At 42.6% G+C, this 9,857-nt stretch overlaps 1 protein-coding gene and 1 long non-coding RNA gene across 2 annotated transcripts in view; one reads left to right on the forward strand and one right to left on the reverse strand.

Moving 5' to 3' along the window:
- The window catches only part of Cnot6l (CCR4-NOT transcription complex subunit 6 like), an 89,013-nt gene extending 87,293 nt beyond the window's left edge, over positions 1-1,720 (reverse strand). The window contains exon 1 of the mRNA XM_028873137.2: positions 1,584-1,720. The gene's annotated coding sequence lies outside the window, so the exon portion shown is untranslated. The remainder of the gene's footprint in view (positions 1-1,583) is intronic.
- Positions 212-9,549, forward strand: LOC119088664. The gene is made up of 2 exons (XR_005092356.1): positions 212-507; positions 9,022-9,549. It is a non-coding gene; the product is annotated as an uncharacterized LOC119088664 (long non-coding RNA).
- Positions 9,550-9,857: the final 308 nt, after the last annotated feature.

Consider the following 9,857-nt stretch of genomic DNA (forward strand, 5'->3'; position numbering starts at 1 on the left):
GACGGCCGGGGTTGTGGGGACGGGGCGGGGGGCCGGGAGGAGAGGAGTCCGGGCGCTATCGCTTTAGAGATTAATAACAAGGTGCCGAGAGTGCGAGCCCGAGGCGAGTTGATTGACGTGGAGGGGCTGGCGGGAGTCAGTCACTCCCCAGCGCCGAGGGGTGGGGCCAGGCGAGGGGCGGGGCTCCGGCGCCGCGCCGCGCCGCGGGAGGTGCGCGTGCGCGCCGGGCGGCCAAGCCCGCGGCTGGCTGGCTGGCTGGTTTCCTTCCTCGCCCTCGGTGGTGTTTTGGAAAAAAAAAAAAAAAAAGAAAAAAAATATTCTCCTTTATTAGATCGAGCCGAGAAGATGGGTACGATGATCAAAACCTACGCGCTTACGGGTGTTGGGGGGAAGACACGCGCGGGCCCTTGCGTGGGCTCTGCACGGCTCCCCCCCCCCCCCCGATGCTGGCCCCGCGCAGGCCCGCAGCAGAGCCCAGGGCATGCTAGCTGGTTAAGGAGACGTCAGGTGAGGTGGAGTGACCCAAGGAAATGTTTGCTGGCATCCTCAGTGGGTTTCTTTTTCTTTTTTCTTTTTTTTCTTTTTTAACGAGTAGCATGTGTAAGTTGAGTGGCGGGAGGTGAGTTTAAAACCCTCCGACGCTCTGCGATAACCCCGTCCTATTTTTAAAGCCTCCCTTCTCGCGATAAAAATTGTATTTGGCAGTTTGCAGCAGTTACAGAATGAAAACATTTAAGTGTAAACTAGAAATATTATTGGTTACCGCGTGAATGGAGCTTGCTATTTTAAGTTCGGAGGGGTTTATTTTGCCACTTGAAGGTTTTTTTTTTTTCCACCAACAGACCGAGAAGCAAATGAATTGCGTTTGCTCTTCGAGGCAGGATGCTGCCTTGGGTTTGCATTTTCAGCCCTCTCTCGGTGCGTGGCTCTGTGTTGGGTATTTACCGATGTTGGCCCAGAGTCGATTACACCGTTCAACATATTTTATTCTCAGAAATATGTTGTCTTTAGCCCACTTAAAGGCACCGTATGTGGTTGCAGTTTTTATCTCGGGCCCTGTTACTGAATGTGAAAGCCTTTATCTCTTGCGAGGGGAGAAAAGGGATGTGATTAAAATGCAAATCATTTATGAAGAACTGAACTGCAATTTCATCTTTTCACCAGGAAGTGTGAATGAGTGAAAAAGCCCCTCTCGGCCAAAAAGATCTGTTTTTGTACACGCTACCTGTTTTTCCCTCCTGGTTCAGTTTCTATTTCCCTTGCTAGCAACAACCGCCCCCCCCCACACACACACACACCACACTCTGTAAAAGAGGTTAAATGGCCGTAATTCTGGAAGAAGTCTATTCAATCCCAACTATTTTAGTTGAGGCTGACAAAAATACTGACAATCTTTAGTCATCTTTAGCTTTGTAAACAGCAAAGCCAAGCAAGTCCCCTCGGAGGCCAGGACAGTGAACCTGTCTTCACTGCACCTTATTTCCCATCAGATTTCTTGACACATACCCCCCAAAATAGAAAGCAGATGTTGAAAAGGATAAATAAATACTTCAAAATTCAAGTCAGAGAAATGTGATACTTACATGTCTCACAGGTCTTCCAATACCTCTAGGTAAATTTCTAGCTCAGTCACAATAAGCAAACATGCATGTGTTCCGTTCTCATAGCACCAGAGAGACAGTCAAACATGTACAGTCCCTATGCCCGTGCACTTCACAGTCCTTGCAGGGGAAGCCGACACATAAACAGGAAGTTCTCAGAGAATGAGCCAAAAATGAAAGGTGACACAAATTAGCTGAACAATGCCTAGAAGGACAGATTGAAAGCACTGACATTTTCACCTCGGCCATCTGATGCTCCCCACCACCATCAGCTGCCTCGCAGTGGAAATGGTACAGGGAGGAGAGAGAGAGCCACTGTGGATATTTGAGAAGCACTAATAAAGGATGTTTGCTTGTCTTGAGGCTCATATTTATGTAGGTAAATGTTCATTGTTGGTGTCTGAGTTTGAAGTAGTGAATTTTATCTCAGTCACTAGGGACAAGATAATTATAACATTTAGAATTTAGAATGTAAATTTTTATGATGCTCCATTGGAGGTGGGGGCTGGAGAGATGGCTCAATGATTAAGAGTACTGAGTGCTCTTGCAAAGGACCTGTTTGATACCTGCGCCTACATGGAGGCTCACAACCATCTATAACTGGATCTGATGCCCTCTTCAGATTTCCTTGGGCACCAGACACACTGACATCCATTTGGGCAAAACATTCATATACGTGAAAGTCAATACATAATTTTTAAAAGCTCAGTTGAATCTAGGTTGTATTCAAATAATCTCTACTTACCATATTTTCTGTATGGTAGCATGTATATTGACTCTGCAAACAAAAGTAAAGGACTAATTTGCACACACACCCAGCCCTTGGCATGTTGGGAACTATACCAGGGATTCAATTTACAAGGCCTCCAGCATCTTTATCAAGTGCCGTATTACTGAGTACTCCTGAGCTACATCCCTGGCTCTGGACAGTTTCAGGCTGTTTGGTTAGTACAGTTTTGAGAGTTTGTTGCTTTGTTTGAGAGACAATCTCACTATACTGCCCAGGCTATCCTTCAACTATCCTGGCCCCCTGAGTGCTAGGATTACAGGCTTCTACCACCACACTGGTTTCCCTGACTATTTTTAAAAGTCAGTTTTATAGAACAGAGATGGCGGTGCTTGCTTATAAACCCAGAACTCAGGAGGCAGAGGCAGGAGGATTACTGCAAGTTCAAGGCAAAGGGCAACCTGGCCAAAGTTGTTGGCCTGCCACGACTACAGAGTGAGATCCTGTCTCAACAAAAGAAAACTTGCTGTGGATGTTTTTCATGTTTGTCAGATTTTTGCCTTTTTAAAAAATTATAAATTAGAATAAAATAAAATAGAATCTCTGCCTTGGCTATTGGGAATGGCGCTGTAATACACATGAGAATACAGATCTATCTATGACATATTCTGTTTGTTGGTGGTATCTCATTTTTAATTTGTATTTCCTTGATGGCTACTCATCTTTATAGTGATGGATATACTAATTTTCTAGAATTTATCATTACACAATGTACATATTTAAAGAAACATTCTGCAAATAAGCACCATTATGTGTCGATGAGAATTAAAAGTTGGCCTTTTAAAGAGGAGATTTGGAGTTGGAGACATGGCTCAATCATGTAGAGCCCTGTCTGTGGACTTGTCCCTACCATCCCATCAGGCCTCTCCCAACTGCCTGGAAAACACTCAGGCTCCAGGAGATCCAACACCCTCTCCTGGCTTCCAAGGATACCTGTGTGCAACACACACACACACACACACACACACACACACACACACACACACACACTTAAATCTTAAAAACAGAAAAAAAAAGGTAAAGGGGTAGTTTATCCAAATGAAGTTTCTTAGTTAGGTCTTTTAGGCCAAATTGCCCTAATAGAAATTTTTTTTATATGATTGCAGAATTGGTTCATTCTTTCTCTGTGAAAAAAGTACTTGTTCTAGCCTGTCGGTAGTGGCACAGCACACCTTTAATCCTAGCACTCGGGAGGCAGAGGCAGGCAGATCTCTGTGAGTTTGAGGCTAGCCTGGTCTACAAAGTGAGTTCCAGCCACATTACACAGAGAAACCCTGTCTCAAAAAAACCCAAAAAAAAAAAAAAAAAAGTACTTGTTCTGTAATTTGTTTCAAATTGACATCTGAAACATCTTATCTGAATAAATTTTTCTGTCCATGTTTTTATTGGCATCCTATTGCTGTCAAATTCTGTTCAGCAACTTACTTAAAAGCAAGATTTCAGGTTTTATTCTTTAAACAAAATTACTACTATTTGATTATATTGATTTCAGTACTTATATTTATAGCAACAAGTTTGTAACCTTTAAGAAAAGTCACACTTAGATTTATTTGATTAAGGTATAATTAGTAAAATAGGGCTGGAGAGATGACTTGGAGGCTGAGTGCTTGACCCTTTTCGAGAGGACCTGAATTCTGTTCCCAACATCTATGTTGGGCTTCTAACTCTAGCTCCAGGGGATCCAAGGGCCTTTTCTGGCCTCCAAGGGCACCTGCACACATACATGGTAAACATACACAGAGATAAACACACATAAGTGAATAAAAATATATCTTAAAAATGTTAGTAAGATAAATGCATTTTTACTCCATTTTATGAATATAAAGTAACTTTAACTTGGTCTGGAATGTAGTTCACGGGCATAGCAAATAACTTAACTCTGGAACTGATTCTGTGCTTGATGACAGTTCAGTCAGTAAAGTTCTTGCCTTTGGTCCTCCAGAACCTACCAAAACAAAACCAGAAATGCTGGGCATGGCAACACAGAGCAGGAGACAGAGGGGACTGGAAGGCAGGCAGGTCCCTGGGACTCACTGGCAAGCAGTCTAGCATGTAAGATACTCTGATTCAAAAGTATAAACACAAACCAAGCAGAAAAGAAGAAAACACCATGGTTAGAACTTCAGGAACAACAGCTGAAGTTGTCTTCTGGCCTACACACACACACACACACACACACACACACACACACACACACACACACACACACGCAAGTGCTTGTTCCCACTCATATATGAACATGCCGTATAAATGCACACAATACACACTAAGATAATCTTTTTTTTTTTTTTTAACTTCCCAGACCTCCTCACAGGGCCTCCAAACTACATTTCTCTGAAGTGAGATAGTCTGTATTTCACTGACCTGTGTTGTCTGTGCGCTTGGTGTTTATGCCTCTCTCTCTCTCTCTCTCTCTCTCTCTCTCTCTCTCTCTCTCTCTCTCTCTCTCTCTCTCTCTGTTTTGTATGTTTCTTTCTTGTTGTTTTTATTTGGGGGTTGATGTGTGTCCGTGTCTGTGTCCGTGTCCGTGTCCGTGTGTGTGTGTGTGTGTGTGTGTGTGTGTGTGTCTCTGTGTGTGTGTGTCAGTGTGTGTGTGTGTGCATTTCCGGCACATACTGATGTGCACACATCTGGTGCACGTGCATATGGGCCTTTGTAGGCCCAGGGGCAACCTCAACCTCAGGTGTCATTTCTCAATAGCTCTGTACCTAATTTGTTTGTTTGCCGATCTTGGGGGGCTTGGGTTCCAGGGATTTTTTGGTTAGTGGTTGGTTGGTTGGGTTGTTTTTTTGAACCTGGAGCTTACCAAGTAGGCTAAGCTAACCGACTAGCAAGCCCTAGAGATACACCTATCTACCTTCCCTGGTACTGGGATTGCAAAATTACAAGGCCACACCTGACTTTTCTTTCTGTTATTGAAAAGGTTTTTTTTTTTTTTTTCATGCAACATACCTTGATTATGGTTTTCCCTTCCTCCACTCCCCACAGTTCCTCCCCTATTCGTGACATTTTTAATGTGGGTTCTGAAGGGTTGTTGCTTGGAATTAGAATTTAGTATAGCCCAGGTTGGCCTTGAACTTGCTATGCAGTGAGGATAACCTTGGACTTCTAATCGTCCTGCTTCCAAGTGCTTTGATTAGGGACTGGGCCCCCATGTCCGGTTTCATGTGATGATGAGGATCAAATTGAGGACTCTGTGTGTGCTAAGCAAACACTCTACCAACTGAGCTGTACCCCAAGCCCGGAAGGTTTGTCGTTGTTGTGTGTTTGTTTGCTTTTGAGCCAAGATCTCCCATTAGAGGGCATGATGGCCTACAGTATAGCCAAGCTAGCTTGGAAGTTGGGGCAATTCTCCTGCCTCATCCTCCCAAGGGCTCAGATTACAAGCATGCACCACCATGATGAACTGTTTTTATTTTTCTTGAAGGTGTTGACCGCCAGTGATGTGTACATCCAAGCGTGGTGACTTCCCCACAGGTTCTGTCTTCTCCTGGCCCATCAGCTCTTTCCATTGACCTTCCTTCCCCTTGTCCTGTTCTCCAGATTGGCTGTGGATATCACCGGGGAGTATACTACTGCTTTGGTGTATTAGTTACTTTTCTTGTTGCTATGACGAAATACCTGACAGGCATCATCTTAATCTCAAGGCCTTCCCCCAGTGATCCACGTCCTCCAGTGAAGCTCCACCTTCTAAAGGTTCCCTAACCTTCTCAAACAGCACCACCACCAGCAGAGCACCAAGTGTTCAAATGCACAAGGCAAAGGGCCACTTCACATTCAAACTACAACTCTTAATAGATGACTATGTTTCACCATGGTTAATATTGTAGTATATATGTCGTTCACCATAAAATGGTAAGCAAAGTTCTTCTTAATGTCCTCCTTATCTATTTTCTTTACAAACTGTCTATTTCAGGTCCTTGATTATGGAGTGTTTAGATTCTGCACCCTGATCCTGTCAATATCATCAACACTCTTCCTAGTACCTCCCTATATTCCACAGATTTTCTAGCCAGGCCATCATTACTACCAAAATAAATATTTCATGCCTCAGTGCATATGGGAGATGGCTGGCATACTATCCAATCAAAAAAATCAGCTATTTTAATACTGTACACTACAGATGTTATTGGATTTTCAAAGCTATGCTTCAGAAGCTACCTATAGTACACAGGGAAAGCAAGGAGATAAGACTTAAACTAGCCTGCTAGGCCTGGTGGTGCATGCCTTTAATCCCAGCACTCAGAGAGAGACATTGGATCTCTGTGAGCAGTCAGGGCTGCCTGGTTAGACCCTGTCTAAAATAAACAATCAACAACTGGTAAATTAGAAAGCTTCTCACATGTGTCTTCTATATTGATATTTGTCTGCCCAGTACTTTCCTTTCTCTCCAGGGCTCCTTTTCTTTGGGGGAAATATTTCTGCCTTTAAAGCAGGTTGTTACAGAAGTGAGTAGTGCTCAAGCATTCCTTCCCCTGTGAAGCTTTATCTACAAGCCCACCAAAGCTCTCAGCACATCATGCCCAGCTCTCCTATTGAAAGTATGCCTGAGTTAACCAATATATTCCCTTTTATATAGTATCCTACTTGAGTTGACTTCTGAGAACAAAACGGGTGGACATTTTTTTTTTTTTTTGTCTAGCCACATTGTTTCAGAGAAGACTAACTGCTAAATACAGTTGGACATCACCAAAGAGAAGTACAAAAAGCAGTACCATTGTCTTCACCATCATGGGTTGAACCGCAGTCTGTAAACAAAGCAGCCATTCCCTTTATGAAGATAAATTAAGAACGATTCTCTCTGTATATGATCTATCGAAGCAGAGTTCCCAGTTGCCTCTTGGCCAGTTGTCTCTATGTAGTATGTAGAGTGAACAGCCATGGGACAGTATCCTCTAATTACTTGTGTATGTACAACTCTAGCTTACATCCTATATAGTGAGCTCTGTCATTAGCAAATAATAAAATATGATATTGCTTATCCATGAATGTTGGGTACAAATTCTCAAATATTTGATTAATGGTAGTCCTTCTCAAGTCATACCATCAGCATTTTTGTTTGTTTCTTATTTTTCAAGACAAGTTCTCACTATGTAGCTTAGACTGGAATGGAACTCACTGTATAGCTCAGCCCAGACTAGCTTTAAGCTCATGATCCTCGGCCTCTGTCTTCTGACTACTTTTTACAGATGTGGTACCACATCTAGCCCATGTCATCTTAATTTCCTAGGAATTACCTGCTAGTAAAACAAATCAGAAATAACAGTTCTTTTCTCTCACATTAAAGGAGTCTGCTACTGGCCAGTTCAGGGACCATTATGGCCAACAGGACCATGTTATCTTTAAATGGTGACTTCCTTTCCTGTTTGATAGTCCAGTGCCTCTCTCAGGGCCCACCCCACATAATTGTACAATTTACTGAAATGCTGCTGATCAGGATGTGAGTAGGGGATGCATATTCTAAAGGACTGCTTGTAGTCAGAGGAGGAGCTTCTAACTCATCTACAAGGATAGGAGTGCCTTCTGCTCAAAGACAGGAAAAGATGTGGATGTTGGAATTCTAACTATCTCATTTATTTTCTTGACAATGCAAATTTTATCTTCACCTGTAAGCACTTTCCTGGAAGGTCTGCCTAAAATACTTACTTGGATTTTATTAGCCATAAACTTAATGAAAAGTCATTAACTAGCTGAAAAAGAAGCTGAGAAACTACTTCTGTTAAACACATTGCTACCAGAAGTGAAACACTGGGCAGCATAGACAGGATCCATCTCTGCAACATTGAATGGCTCGGGGGTCCAGAGAAATAAGTGAAGACAGTGGATTTAATTTTTTTAAAACTTTTAATGCTGGCAAAGCAAGCATGCCATGGTGCTTATCTAAATTAAAGTGAGGCATTTTCAGCCAAACTTTCTTGGTCTATTTTTAGAAGCTCATAATTAATTACTCCCTTTTTTCCTTTGTTTCTTTATCTCTCCGAAAGGTCAGTAGAGCTTGTTTTTTGTGTCCTCAAGAACATCTATATTTAAATTCTGAGATGTCAAATAGAAGGATTCCCTTACTTTGTAAATTTTTAAAAGAAAAACTTTCTTCTAAAGGGTAAGGTCCTTTTCTTGTCCCAAATACCATTGAACTTTTAGGAGTATGTGCATATTATGCTTGTAACTATTTCTAAGCCAGTAAATTGTAGGGGGTTCCCCACTGCCTTTCCAGGATGGTTATAACCTGGACCCCAACACTGGCAAATTTAGCACCTTTCTCCGCCACTCTCCCTGGTTTATATCCAAACTTGTTTCACATACTCCGACTTTCCCAATCTGGTTATCTGGTTGACTGGCTTCCACTATTTGGCCTTCCATTTCCACACTCTCAAATGAGCTGTCCTTCCAAGCACCTGCACCAGTATTCCCTACAGCCTTCCTTGATGCTCTCACAATGGGTCATATCCTCCTTCCCCTTTGAACACCCACAGCTTGTTGAGGAGAGGTCCTCTGCCGTGTGAACTAAGCCCGACTGGAACCCAGTGACTTTAGAAAAGCATGTTTGACTCCAGATTGTTGGCTCTGCCCCTTATCGTACAATCTTGGGGAAACTGCTTCACTTCATCTGAAACATCAAATATCCAATTTCAGGGCAACAGCATTTCCCATTCTGTGAAGAGAACTCTCAAGTAGCTACACCACTGTGCGGAGGCCCAGGTGGGGAATGAAGGAGACTGGGCTGGCTGATTGATCACGTCGTGTGTAAGGAGCTGGAGTGGTATAAACAAAGTTTGTCGATAGACAGCTGCAGGAAGGAGAGACAATGGCAGCCCTTATCAACATGATGAGAGGTGCTTCCTTCAGATACAAAAGTGATCTCTGGAGCTCCGTTTCCCAACCATTCTCCAGTCCCGGATCCCACAGCGCGTCTTGTTAATATGGCTCTTATGTTTTACTTTGTTTGACACTCCCTTTTTTAAATAACCTTGACTTATTGAAGGAACCAGATGTTCCAATTGAAGAAACAATCATTCCAAACAACGTCAAACTTCTGGTTTGTTTGATTACTTGGACAAATATATTAGCATTTGCTTTGATCCATTATCTCCTCTGTTTTCTGGAATCTATGTTATAGCTAAGGATTTATTGGATTAAAATTAAATATTTTTTGTTACAATACATCATAGATGTGCTCTGTACTTCATTTTACCTACTTAAATAATACAAAAATCTGTATTGTCTAAATACAGTAAATGAATATGAATCCTGGATAGAGTGATTATGTTCCACTCCCACCCCAGAATTCAACCTCAGTGACCTGTGAATGGAGGGGCTTAATACATGGGTAAAGTATAGAATTCAGTATTGGTTTTCCTCCCAGGTACTTTATGTGTTATAAAAGAAGCCTTGACCTGGGGTGACAACTTAATGGTAGAACATATGCTTGACATGGTCACGGCCCTGGGTTCGATCCCTGCACCAACAAG

The sequence above is a fragment of the Peromyscus leucopus genome, chromosome 10 (genome assembly GCF_004664715.2).
Source record: "Peromyscus leucopus breed LL Stock chromosome 10, UCI_PerLeu_2.1, whole genome shotgun sequence".
Classification (NCBI taxonomy): domain Eukaryota; kingdom Metazoa; phylum Chordata; class Mammalia; order Rodentia; family Cricetidae; genus Peromyscus; species Peromyscus leucopus.